Source organism: Gavia stellata, chromosome Z (genome assembly GCF_030936135.1).
Source record: "Gavia stellata isolate bGavSte3 chromosome Z, bGavSte3.hap2, whole genome shotgun sequence".
Taxonomy (NCBI): domain Eukaryota; kingdom Metazoa; phylum Chordata; class Aves; order Gaviiformes; family Gaviidae; genus Gavia; species Gavia stellata.
The window spans coordinates 12,639,029-12,653,313 of record NC_082637.1 but is presented as its reverse complement, the minus strand read 5'-3'; the positions used below and the strand labels follow the sequence as shown (position 1 = coordinate 12,653,313).

Sequence of the window (14,285 nt, the reverse complement as noted above, 5' to 3'; positions counted from 1 at the left end):
AACGGGGGAAACGCATATGACTGACTTCAGAGAGATTTAAATGATATTGTTATGTGGGGGGGATAAGAAAGATAAAGCAAAGTCCCTTTTCATGCCATTTCTACATTGGTGCAACCCCTGAAATGAATAGAATTGCTCTGATTTGAATGAGAAAGGGTTCAGACGTAATCTGCTCCCTTGTCTTAGTGGCAAGCCGTACAAATAGGCTGGACTGTGGACCTTTAAAAATGAAGATAACGGATAATTGGAAGTTAGTGCATGTATAGTTTGGCAATTCTGATTCATATGCTGCTGCTGCTGAAGTTAATCGTCACATTTGCGTGGCTATCAGCTATTATTTCCTGCCAGAATTGATCACAGGGGACAGCCGTGCTCTGAAATAAGGGCTCAGCACTCTGGGCTTCTATCCCGAGGTGCTGCGGGACCTCTGGAGATTTTTTCATGTTCTACCAGGAGATAACCACATTTTTGAACTTGGGAGTCAAAGGGAATAATTCGCAGAATTTCTTTTGCTTCACCCCATCATCCGTCTTGCTGTTGTGAGCCAACACCGTTTCCAGAGAGCTACCTGGCAGCATGGAGGAATCATTTGCAAGCACGGCTGTTCTCAGCCAGATAAATAATGAACAGAGCATTGTTCAAAGGCAGGCCCCTGGGAAGAGGGTGAAAAAATCATGGATGGAGACTGAATCAGTCTGATACTGCAGTGGTTTTGGAGCGGCCTCGATCCCCTGTGACTTGGCACTGGCAGGGGCACAGGGCAGCGTTAGCCACATGGTGTCGCGAGTGGTGGCAGAAGCCCCAAATCTGTTTTCATTGAAATTTCATGGAATCGTGTGCTGGATTAACCCTGTCCCTGCAGGGAACCACCTAATGGGATTGCACTTCAGCATGAAGATGCAGGGGATAAAACACGGTGGGACGTGGTTCTCCTGAGCACTGCTTGGTTAGCTGCGATCTGGTGTGGTGTCCACGTGTTTGCCGACAGCGCTGGTGGAAACTTGGCGTGTTGCTTGCTGGGAGCTGCTCTGCCACCAGTTCCAGCACTTAGTACTTGCTCCGTGTGCCTGGGATTTCCTCACTGAAACAAGGTCACTGGCAGGAGTAACACACCTATTTTTTGTGCCTCATCCCAGAGTTCATCAGCATGGAAGGGGGTGGTGGTTTTTTTTCTCATTGCATGCGATGGCCTGGCCAACACCACTGAAAACCTCCCTGCTCTGCATGGAGGGTGGTCGAGAGCACGCTCTGCGGTACTATTTTGTTTGCATGGAAGCATTCTGTGTTTGCAGAGCAGTTCAGCTCAAGCAACAGCATCTTTCGTGTGTTGAAGAGTTCTAAGGCACCGCCTGGTACCTTGCACCGAGCCTGTCACTGCAACAAGTGCCTCTAGACAACCCTCCGCTTTAAATGCTGGGTTTGATTTAGTTATCAGCCCAGACGTTGCAGTCATGAGCAATCATCTTCAAAGGAGTGATAGGCAGAGCATCTGGGCCAAATTGTAACGTGATTACCTGACAGAGTCTTTAATAAAGACAATACTATAGAGACACTTTGGTTGATCTGAATTTTTTTTTTTTTTAATTTAATTTTAGAACAGCAGTACTGGCAACGCACTCCCTGAGCCTTCTACGGGGGCACGAGTCAGGAAGGGACTCTGGCTTGAAAGAAAACAGAGCCGCTGACCATTTCCTTTTGCAGTGCGTAGGAAAAGTGAGCCCGAAAAAGCACCCAAACATTTCAGAATGTACTTTCATTTTAATAATCTTAAGTTTCTAGTAACAAATGAACTTTTTTAAATTAGAAAAGTATTGTTTTAGCTCTTTTTTTAAAAAATGGGTAAGTCCCCGTTCATTTAAATCCTCTTTGGAACTAGCACTGAGGGAGAACAGAAGATAAAAGCCATACAAGGAAAACACTTAAAGGACTTAAAAAAAATCCCGACGTGCCCAAAAATACTAAAAACCTGCACAGAACAACGCCTGCTCCTCGGGGGCCGCAGATTTCAAGCAACTGCTGGAGCGCCAGCCGGCCCCGGCTACTGCCCCCCCGCCGCCGGCCTCCCCCGGCTCGCCGGCAGCCCGAGCTGCGACCGGGCGCTGCCGGTGCCGCCCGGTGGGTCCCGCCGGGTCCCGGGGGGGGTGGGAGAACCCCGCCCGGGCGCCGCCCCGCCAAGGGCTTCCGCGCCGCCCGCCCCGTCGGGCCGCCCCTCGCGGGTTCCCCGCGCCTCCCGCCCCGTCGGGGCCGCCCCCGACGCTCCCCGGGCCGGGCCGGGCGGGCAGCGCGGCGGCGCGGCAGGCGGCGAGGGAGCGGCGCCGGACCGGGGGGCCGCCCTGCCCCGGGGACGCCGGGCAGGTGTCGGGGCGCCGGGTCCCCCCCGTCGCCGCTGAGGTGAGTGTGGAGCGCGGCGGCGGCGCGGGGCTGCGGGCCGTGGGGGCGGCGGGCGGCCGGCGCCTGCCCCGGTGGCGGCTTCGCTCCCGCGGGGACGGGGCCGGCCGCCGCCGGCCGGGGGCGGCGGGGCTGGGCCGGGCTCTGCGCCCCCCCCCGCCGCGCTGCCGCAGCGGGCCGAGGGGACTCCATCCCGCGGCGGTCGGTGGGACCCATCGCCCCCGGCACCGGCACCGGGAGGCTTCATTCCCCGGCGGTCGGAGAGGTGCAGCCCCCACGCCGGTGCCGGCGAGGCTCCATCTCCCGGGGGTCGGTGGGTGCCTCCCCCATTACCCTGGGGGCTCCATCTCCTGGGGTCGGCAGGGTGCATCCCCCCGCCATGTGGCTGGGGCATTCATCTCCCCCCTGGGGGTCGGCGGGGTGCCTCCACCATGACCCTTGCGGCTCCATCCTCAGGGGACCAGAGGGGTGCATCCGCCCTGCAGGGGATCGGTGGAATGTGTACCCCATCACCCTGGGGACTCCATCCCTAGGGGTGCATCCCTGCATCCCCCAGGGACCAGCAGGACTCCATGCCCAGGGGCCAGTGGGGTGCATCCCTTTGTAGGTCAATGGGGCAGGTGCCAGTAGGGTCCGTCCCCCCAGGGTCAGTGGGGTTTCATTCCCCTGGGGGTCAGTGGGGTGCATCCCCGGGTCTGGGGGTGCTTGCAGGGTCTCTGCTGTGACCATGCTCTGCTGACCCCGGTGTGCCTTCATGGAGGGCAAGGCGCAGGTCCACCGCCTGCTGTGACACTGTGTGCTATCTCCCGGTGCTGTGGATTAGGTCATGTCGTGACACTGCGTGTTACTGTCTTGCAGTGCGGCCGGGCCCGGGGGATATAAGCAAGGGGGGTGGTAGTCACATAAACCACTCCCCCCCCTTCCCTGTATACAGCAGTCTAATAAAATCAGACAGCATGAAACATCTGGCTGATTTTTTCCCCCCTAATCATCAGAAAGTAGATCTCTGTGTCATTAAATGCTCTTGTCCGCACAAAGCAGGCTGTGATTGATATATGCAGCGTTGTAAGCCCGGGAGCGGTTGTGGGTGAGATACATAAGAGGAAAACGTCAAGAGCTGACCTCAAACTCCGAAGTTAACTGTGCTGCCTCTCCTTCGGGTGGGCTGGGGTACTCTCTTAAACCTGTCTCAGTTTGTAACTACCTGACCATTACACTTGGCTGCAGAAAGCTCTGATGCCCCTTTGAAGGTGCCATAAAGGTATAAATGGGCTTAATATAGCCCATCCCGTTAACCTTGGTGCTTTCCCTCCGTAGCCTTTTCATGAACTGCAACAGTCGTGAATTTCTCTCAGCGGGCTGTCAGATCTTCTCGGCTTCTGTCTGGAGAGAGCCTGGTGAGGTGATGCAAGAGGAGGCGTCCCCAAGCCTCCTTCGCTCCCTCGTCCCTGGGGGCTGCAGCAGTTGGGGAGGGGATTCACACGAGGGGTAGGTGCGCTCTGGCCAACGCAGTGGCAGCGGGTTCAAGCACTGACCCAGTGTCCAGGCATTAGCCTCCCAATTTTACTGGAACCTGCAAGGGCTTGGGCTTCATTTTGCTCCTGGCAAAGGGGCAGCAGGAACGGCTGCGAGCAGATCTAGTCAGAGTGCTAAACCACTTTTGTCTTAAGTTCCTCTGCCTTCGTTTTAAGGCAAACTGCGATGTCTGTACAGCCTCTGCAATGCTCACTTTCATGTCCAGGATGGACGCCCTTGCAAATATTGTGCTAATCCCTCGAGATGACTCACAAACTTTGTCATTTGTAGAGTGGCTTCTCTCTGTCTTGCATGGGTCTTGCACTGGACAAATTGTCTTCTGGGTAGCCAAAGCTCACAGTGCATGGAAGAATAGCCTGCAGTATTACTGAGGTAATAATTTTCTGAAAAACAAAACACCTGAATGCAAATATAGTGTAAAATGTGTCTTTGAAGTCTTTTTTCTTTAAAATTATTCAGCACTTAGCCTGGAGGAAACCTATTTTTTCACTTTTATAAAACTAAGAATATTTTATAGAAGCAGGATGTGATTTTTTTTTTCTTTTTATTCAAAAGAAGAGCTAAAAGTCTTTCAATTTTCATGACATGAGGTCTTTTTTTGTGTGCCCTTTACGATGTTGACAGGGGATTGCTAGTCTAAAAACCTTGACATGTGAGTAGATATTTAGGCTGGTTCACCAGCTCCTGAGCCGGCAAAGGCAGCCGCCAGCAGCTCTGCCAGGGGCACAGCAGGGCTGAGTCCAGTCAGGGGTGCACAGGAGTCCCAGGGCAGAAATCAAGACTGGTTCTCTCAGTTGAGATGAACGAGGGAGAGAAGGTCAAAGTCCGAGTGACGTTGTAAAGGCTTTTCTAGGAATCCAGAGAGCTGCAGACATCTCGCGTGGCAGGTATCTACTGCAGGGCTTGTTTGGCAGTGCTGGTGACATCAAGCCTCTGTGTTGTCAGGGCCAAATTTAACAGGTGTTGCATGTCTTCATGATATTGCCGTGGGTGTCTTGCTAGTTTTTCAGTAGCTTTATGGGATAAAGAAACAGCTCAGGGCAGGAGTCCGGCTGGGTGCAAGAGTGCACAGTGTGTGCTGGGAGGTAGGAAGAGGCTTTCATGTAAGGTCCATCTGCCTTAGCTCATCTGCACAAGCCTTGTGAAATGTTTTGTTCAAGTTAAGTAAAACTCTCCTCCACTTCCTGCCTTTAAAATCCAAGTCATGACATCTGTGAAAAAATAACTTGGTTTTTTGGTTACTGTTTTAACTATAGTTCTTGTACGCAGCACACTTTGTCTCTTGAAAGGTCAGTTGAGTTACCGTAAGTGAAAAGGTGTGGATTTTATCCGAGTAATATAAGAAAAGGTCTTACAGTGCAGGCACATTTTTAAATTGTTTTCTAAATTGTTATTACTGAAAGTACCTTTCTTTCCTATGTTTGTACACATTTCTATAGTAAATAACATTTCTGAATGTTGTTACTCTCTTCAGTATAGGGCTTGTTCTTTTGCTAGGTTCCTGCAGAAGTTAATAGGCACTCTACGGAGCATTCTTACCTTAAATGGGTTCAAACCACTAATAAACTCCATTAGACAAGCGCAGAATTAAAAAAAAAGTTTTAACTGGGCAACGTTAAGTCAGGAAATGCAGAGGCTGAGGCTCCAACAGCAATATTAACTTGGCTGCAATACACATCCTGTAAGCTCTTTTATGGCATACGTCTCATAATGTAAACAGGAATAAGCACGTAGATTAATGTATGAGGAGAGAGAGTAGAAAAGAGTATTTTTCTGAATTTGGCCCCCTTGTCCATGTGACAGCTGGCTTTTATATAGAGCCGGGGAAAGCCTGGTGCTGCCTTACGCCGTGCTGGGCAGTGCGTCCAGCACCGACTCAGACGTACCCGATTGCTGATGGAGCGAAAATAACAGCAGCGAATGAGTAATTCGGGCTTTGTTTCTGTCGAAACAATACCATTATAATGAACTGCATTTTGTTCCTTAAGGTCTGTGGGTTGTGCTATGTATGATCCTTAAGCGTTCCCTCTTTCATTATTCCCAGCTGACGTGCCTGGCCCTGCTGAGGCTGCTGGGGTTGCGATGAAGTGCAGTGGCTTCGCTTTGGTGAGTCTCAGCTTTCCACTCGTATTACCCATGCGCTACAGTAACAGCTCTCCTGGCTAATTTTAACTAGATCATATACAAAAGTGATTACATGAATATTGTATTTTAATACAGATCTGCAATGGACCAAGCAGTATTGCTCTTTGTATTATGTTGTCTTAATTAAAAACTGTAATATTAATATATTTCACTAAATTGATAAATTTAGCCTGAAGGTCAAACAGTCTAATCTGACCTTCGCCATGTCACAAGACATTATATCTCATGCAGTTACTACTGTACTGAGCCAGAGATTTGCATGCGATGTGGTGTCATCTAGGGCAGAGTCTGTGGTCCTTCAGCAGCAGCTTCCAGCAATGACAAAGGTGGTTCAGGTGAATAAAATTAATTTGTGGTTACTCTCTGGGATAAAATAGTTATCCTTTTCTGTTTCAGAAGGGCTCCTAAGCTAGTGTCAGTACACTGATATTGCTGCCTTGCTTTGACACTGTAAAGCTTTGCAAGGGAGATGGGAGCAGCTCTAATTCCACGATCTAATACTTCTCCTGTTATACCTGCCTAATTGCAACCGCTCCTCTTTGGTGCAGTCTCCCAAAGGTGCTGCCAGAGCATTGCAGTAAGCCATGCCAGTTGTGCTTTAATTTCATTACTGTTGGATTTGGCCAGCATTTTATTAACTTTCTCTGCAGTGTTAGACAGTTTGCGAAGGGGATTAGTACCTGGGTGGGTTACAGCATTTGTTGTGTGCGCTTAATCTAAATTCCTCTTGAAATGGAATTGTATGAAACTAATTTGGCAAAACTTTGAAATTACAGTAAGGCTGCTTTTGGTAATTGATTTTTTTTTTCCCCAAATAACTGTGCTTATTAAAATCATCATGATTCACACAGTCAGAATGGTTTAAAGGAAACAGAGCGTCTGGATTTTGGTTTTGGCCATTTCTGCCGCTGAGAAGTGAAGGTAGGCACCGCTTTGGAGTCCCACTACAGTGAACGGCTGTCTGTCCTCTGCCAGCTCTCAGAAATGGAGCAGTACCTGTCAGGATTTGTGCTGGGTAGTTACCAGAAAGAACAGCGTTGAGAAATGAGAAAAGTGTAGAAAATGGTGTCTAGCTACATCAAAGACTTGTGAAACTTCCGCCATTCTGCAAAAAACCCCTGTAATTTCACAGAGCGGAGCCATCATCCCTGTTTCAGACTGGGAAAAAGACCTATTCAATGTTACATTTTAATCATATACAAAGACTTTTGCTGTGCTGTTTAAAATCCGGCCTTCTTTCAGCTTGTGTTCTGCCGGGATGTTTTCATCCAAAACAGACTGCTGAGGCTGACGGGAGCAGTCTGAAAAAGCAGTTCTAACCTTCCTTCCTGACACTTCAATAGTGACATCCACTGTGGGAATCTAGGGCATAAGTGCATTAACACTTGTCACTGGGAAGAAAATCCTCCCTGTGATGGGGAACAGAAGACAGTGATTCTTAGATTCACGATACAAATTGGTTCATTATTTATTTCAGTCGAAGTCTATAGGTGCTGTTACAATGAAAAATTGAAGCGCACTTTGCAGAATACATGTGAGCTGACACTGCGACAGCCCCAAAGCCTTCCTGACCTACTAAACAGGGGAGAGCTTTGATGCTCACTTCACTCTTTGCAAAGTCTCAGACAAACAGGCTTTGCCCAGAAGTTTGACAGAGGTAGGACCTATTAAAACAGGTACCGAACCCACTCTGTTCGCTGTTGCATTCCAAGGAAAACATCCTGCCATTGCCTTCTGGGTGTTACACATCTGCACGAGAGCAGCCCAGCTGCTTGGTCTTCTGTAAATACTTTGGACTTCACTAGATAATCACCTTACCAGTGTCACCAACCTATTGCAAGTTGTCTGTAAGTTTAGCAATGCTCTCATCTTCCCAGACAGATAAAAGACAGCCTGTTCCCTGCTGGAGCAGGGTTCTTCCACGCTTCCAGCCGTGTGCAAATTTAACAGTTGTGTAAATCAGTAATCGTGATCTGACCGAAGGAAGGGGTTAACACACTGACTGCTGCTTCTCTCTCTGCTCCCACAGCAAAAGCAATTGTCCACCAGTGTGGGGCAAGTCTAGCTTTAATACTGAGCTGTGTATTTTACTGGTTGTGCTGGTCTTGCGATGACCAAGATCTGTTGGGATATTTATGTATTTCTTAATACAATCAAAGATCAAAAAGAGACTTCAAAATGGTATGAGTTTGGGGAGAGCTTCTGTTCAAAGTCTGTACCAAAACACAAACCCCAAAGCCTTTGCTTACTTAATGCAACCCTAATGCTCTGATGCAAATGGTGCAGCCTCAGCAGCTCCATGGTGTCCCCTGCGCTTGTGGAGGAGGGTGGAGGGGATCTGTGGCAGCCACCTCTGCTCGTTGTAGTGCCCGCTGTCAGCCCATCAGCTTTAATCGGCGCTGGCAGGAGCTCTGATGGCAGCTGACCTCATATTAAAGACTGAAGTCCTCGTCTCATCTGAACTCAGTTCCCATCATGAAGGATGTCACATGACAAGTGGGACAGGTATTAAACATGAAACATTAACCAGCTGTTCATCTTTAAAATATTAATCCTGGTCTTACTCTCGTACCTGTTTTCCCAGTGTGCCTGGGTTTGAAGGACTTGTGGCTTTCATGAGTGATGACTACCTATCTCATGGTCATCCATATCCCAAATCTGCAGTGCCAGTTTCCAGCTTTCAAGCCCTCCTCACAGGTGTTTCTGCTAGGAAGATGCTCACCATGTCTACCTGGGAATACAAACATATGGGTGGGATGACTTCAGCCTAGCTTCCAGTTTGCCTTCCAGGCTCCCAGCAGCATAGATTTTATTACCCTTCTTTAATCATCTTGCCTACCCCTTAGTCTTCTAGTCTTTGCAGCAGAAAAGCAAAGCATCTCACCCGTACCACTGAGCAACCTTCATACCTCTGGGTCCTCCACTTCTTGGGATGAGGAGCTCAGCAGGGAGATGTCTTTGCTGGTATGATGGGGCTGGGGCTGTGGGATGAGATGTGGCATGTCCTATTCCAGCAGCAATCCATCTCGCCTCTTGTATGGAGTAACAGACATCCTCCTCTTTCTCCTCTGAATAAAACTACAAGCATTTCTAGATGGGAAAACTGTCCCGTAGCTCAGCTGGAAATAAATAAATGCAACAAACAAATGGGTGGCACCGCTCCAAAGTGTACTGCTATGCCAGCTGGTGTGCTGTGGCTGTGGTCACGTGCGGGGCTGTGGGGAGCTGGGTGTGATGGGCTTGCCTTGGCCCGCAGCCTTGCCTTTCAGTCCACGTCCACATGCTCATCAAAGGATTTAAACCTCTATACAGTGAGTAGTCTTAAGTGTGGTGAATCACAGCTCCTGGATAGCTAGGATGTAAAGGACCTGCTGGGTCACCTAGCCCTCTGCTTTTCTTTCAGAAGGATCCTTCCTAATTAAAGCACGACTGTTGATTGCAAGATGTCTTGTTTGGGTGATTTAATAAACTGCCATCCTTTTTGTGAGAAGTGAAAGTGTATTTACTAATGCGGCTGTAAATGTCTCAGCTGTGGGGTGGTTATTTACTGCACTATTCTAATGCAAATGTTTGTGGTTATGTTTGTATTGATCATAAAGGCAGTGCACACAAATTTTATTTCTTGGTGCATTTAGGCTTGTTTTTTTCTCCTTCCTGCCTTATCTGTTCCACTATATACTATGTAATAGAAATGGCTTGGTGTGTAATTGCCTGTCACTCAAATGCCATTTTACAGTATAGAGATATATCAATTAAAATGTTCTTCCTCATCCAATTAATTTTGATTCTCAGGGATGAGATATTAGTATTTGTCTGGAGAACATTCCACTAAATTGTTTCGTACTTCCTACATTTATTTACTTTTAAATGTATTCTAAGTGAAAGGTAATGGCCTGTAGTTATGACTGAAGGAAAGAGCATTCATTGTCAGAGCTGTATGGCTGGCTGACTGTGGTGCTCCCGGCAGCATGGATGCAGCTTGAGTGCTCCAGCCTGATGGATGTGAAATCGCCAGTTGTACGCTGCCAAAGAGGCGACAACTGCCGTCTTGTAATGTGCATCTGAGGGTGTGAGGTAGGGAAAGGTTTAGCTATCACAGTTGCAATTTTTCCAAGTTAACGATTTTTTGAAGTTTATTTGTTAGTCCTAAGCCCCATATCTCCTACATGTTTTTTTCGTGGATGTGGGCAAGCATCAAAGATGGTAGCTCAGCTTAAGAAACGTGTGGAAACTCTTTAGAGTTGATATTTCTTGTTTGGACTGGTCCTCTAATATGATAGCAGCTTTTTGGTGTGTACAGAGACTTTGGAAAAATGAGTCTGTGAGTAGGAAGTCTTGCCTTGAAACAGCCTGCTTTGTGATTAACGATTCTATCTGTAGCCTTTTAATACCTACCATAGATGGGATGATAGAGCTTAGAGATAATCACTGATGGGATGCAGGAAGCATTACTCGTTGGAAGGTACGACGTGGCATCTTCTTTCAACGTCTCTCCTCAATGTTCAGTGGGGATAATCCTACCTCGGGGTAGGGATGGCCTTAAATCAGATGGAGCTCGGATTAGATGCCAACTGACTTAGATACCTAATGTAGAGTGAGTAAAAATATTAGTTTGGATCTTGTAAGCACACAAAGAAATACACAAAGAGTTAGGAGACTTTTTGAACTTTATATACTCTTTGAAGGTCAAGATAGTGGACATAATTTTAGCTGTCGGCAATGATACCACCACAGGTTTGTACTCACAGGGCTATGCCTGGATCCATTGGGGGTGGGAGGGAGGGGGGGGGCTGCAGCTTGTTCTAAAAACTACTGTAAGCTGCTAAGACCAATTACTTTATTATTTTTTAATGGTTAGTTGAAACTTTAACTTGATGAAGGCTGGAAACACAACAGAAAAGACTCTTAGTCTGTCAAAACTGAACTCGAGCTTTTCTATGGAAGACCTAATATTTGCATTAAAAACACCTGCTTTCATTTTGGTCTGCAATAACCTGGAGTTTGCCTGGCTGCATGGACCACAGAAAGTGGTTGGTACGTCAAGGCCATTGTGTAAACCATGAGTGACAACGCTTGTGTAGGTTGCGTTAAGTGTCAACATCCCTTATTTGTGGAAAAATATAATCCATTGGGGCCCATTTCTGCTCAAGCCAGAGCCAACCTGGAACAAAAACCCATGGCTTTTACAGTCATCTTTTTCTTTCCGCTCCCACTTCTATTTATTTTATGAAGCTGCTGGCACTGCAGCAGTGGTTTGCTCTTCCTCTGCCGCAGACGAAAACTTTCTGTTTACTGGGAGGTGCAGCTGCAACCTGTATTTGGCAGTTTATATTGAGGGGCAAGCTGCAATTCCAGTTGAAGTGAGGCACTGTTTTTTTCTTAAATAAGAACTTGTTTAAATGGAATCAGGTTAAAAAACAACTAAGAGTCTTTATGGAAGAGCTTCCAGTTTATACATGGACTGGCAGGGATGTGCACAAGCTTGGCAGCATTTGGGAGAGGTGACCCTTCACAACGGCGTCCCTGTTTCCTTCCCGAAGCTTCCCAGGAAAGAGCAGGTTCTCAGTTCCCCTTAAATCTGGCCGAATTTTGAAGCGAGGGTGAGAAAAGTGGTCTAGCTTGTGTTGACACAAAGTGAATGTAGGTTTTTTCTGAGACCTGGTTGTTTCAATGAAGAATGTGTAGGGCTGGTCTGATCTGGTGTGTCAGGAAAGGCTTATAAAAGCATTCAGAACAATAAGCAGTTGCTTGTTCTGGCTGCTGGCATGCTTTCTTCTGGCTACCTGGTGGGTCAGGTATAAGCTGCTGCTTAGTCCAGGCCACCATCTGAAGTGATGTCCTAGAGGACTTGTGTGTCCACAGGTGATGGGCACAAGCCTGAAAGAATGAACCCTCTCCTTCTGCTAGCAGTCCTCCTGCTACGTAGTGCTGTGCACTGCAGGAGCCCAAACTGCTATCCAAAATATGAGTTTAAAGGTGGTCTCAGGACCTCTACCTGCCCCTTAGTTTTCCTGATCACTTTGGCATTTGTAATCCCCCCCTTACTCGCCTGTTGCTATGAAGAAAAGCAGAAGAGGCAGGAGACACTGATTACGTGCTTGAGAAACAATGAAAGTTTATGGTATTGGAAATGCTGCCAAAACATGAAAAGGAAAGGGAAAGGATGAATCTGGGGGAAAAAAAAAAGTATTTTTCCGTTTCTTACATTGTGTGTATCAGTAATGGATGGAAAATTATTTCAGACAAAGCTGTGAATTTTGCTTGTCCTTATAAAAACACTGATTTTTTTTTAACGCTTCCCTTTGAGTATTACAGCCAACCTCATTTCACAGCTAGATATATTCATCTCAGTTAAATGCAATGGACAAAATCTACACAAAACAACTGCTTAACATTATAAGCAGCTTGCATAAACATGAATTATTAAGGTCTCAAAAGCTCCTAGACACCAGCAGAAATGAGTGCACAGTTGAATTTCTTTTTTCAAAACATGCATTAATTAATAAGGGGCTTAGTGCCCAGTCTGTTTCTCCCCGCCTGCCTCCAACAGATTTTGCTTTCATGAAGCGGAGGGGGAAAGTGTCACTTCTCTCTCTCCCTCCCCCCTTTTCTTTGGCCTGAAGCACAGAAAGGTGCCAGACGTCAGCCTACACAAGTCCATCATTCACAGCTGTGATATCCTAAAATACTCAGGCGGGTTGCGCGGGGGGTATCACAACAGCAACACACCCTCCGAAACAGCCAGGGGTTTCATTTAATGCCTGGCTGGACCGCCTGTGTCCCTGCTGGAGTCGGAGCAGGAGCTGAAGTCAAGTTGTCAGGAGCTAAGGAGTAGTCACGTTCACGTGCTTGGGCAGTGCAGAGAGGGCAAGGTGCTCACGGGAGGAATGTGGAAGAGGAGAAGAGGATGAGGGGGATGTGGCAGTAGCTAGAGGTCCCATCCTTCCTCTGGAAGCACCACACACCCCAGTTTGTGTAGGTGTGGACATCATGTCTCCTGTCGGTCCCCTCCACTTGATGTGGCCATAGGCAGCATGTGGTGGCCGCGGTGCCCCTGGGCATTGGTGCTGTGGGAGCGTTTGGAGGGAGCTCCTCTTCAGCCCTTTCCGGCACAGGAAAGAATGACAGGAGCTTGACTGGGAAATGGCACATGTGGGCTGCTGGGGTTGAGAGCCTGAGCCCTGCTTATATGCAGAGTAAAGTCAAAGTGCAAGTAAATGTATGTCAAAGTCAACAGTGGGAGATGTTTACTGCTATGAGTTGAAGAAGAAAAACACAGGAATAGAGCGATGTTAATTTTTTTAATTTATTATTTCAGTTGTGGTGCTGACTGGAGTGGAAGCAAGTCAGACTAACTGTGAGGAGGGAAGAGGCTGCAGTGACCGAGGTGGGAGACGAGGAAAACCGCGATGGTGGGTGCTGGTGGTGTGGGTGGTGGGGGAAGGCTGAATCTCAGCTCAGATGAGAGACCTCATTCATGGGAGCCTATGTTTGGGAGAGGGGATGTCTTCAGAGATGGTCCTAAAATGTCAAAAATATTAAGAGGCAGGAAGGAAACTTGTGTATGGGGGGGTTGAGTCTTGGGATCCTGGAGACAGCAAATGGCTTGAGATTTTCTTGCCTGGTTTGTGCTGTAAGTAAAGCCTCTGAGGCAGACACCTCTCTGTGTTTGTCACGAGTCAGTGCAGAGAAGATGGGGACAAGGGCCAATGGCTGGTAACTCTCCTGTCTGGGGTCGTGGCACCTGCAGAAGAAACTCAGATATCCAGGGTCTGGATTACTGAGCTCCAGAAAGACAGAACCGGTATTTTTTGGCCTTGCTGGGTTTTAGTGATTTCACTTTTGCTTTGTGCCCTAATGAAATATAATGTGAATGTCAAGACATCAAATGTGGTCTTTTAAACATCTTCCTAGGTACCTGCTCTTTATCTGCAAGCAATCTAATTTCTGCAGCCGCTAGAGAAACAGTTCAAGGAGAGACAAATGTTAAAGCCGTTATTTAAATGCTTCTGGTCTGGGGCCGGTAATGTGTTTTAATTTACCAAACAGCAAAGAGGTTCTTTGGGATGAGCTTGGAGGGAGCAGCTGCCTCCACCGTGCTGCGAGACAGGACACAAAGGCCACCGTGCAAACATTTACCCCGTAGGATAACGCTTATGGGGACAGCCTTGTTAAACAGCAAGCAGAATGTTTGTCCCGTGCTTTATTCCAGCATG

The 14,285-nt window shown here is 47.7% G+C and overlaps 1 long non-coding RNA gene across 1 annotated transcript; it reads left to right on the top strand.

Moving 5' to 3' along the window:
- The first annotated feature begins 2,350 nt into the window (after positions 1-2,350).
- On the top strand, positions 2,351-13,460 carry LOC132320794 (uncharacterized). The gene is made up of 3 exons (XR_009484594.1): positions 2,351-2,391; positions 5,969-6,030; positions 13,388-13,460. It is a non-coding gene; the product is annotated as an uncharacterized LOC132320794 (long non-coding RNA).
- Positions 13,461-14,285: the final 825 nt, after the last annotated feature.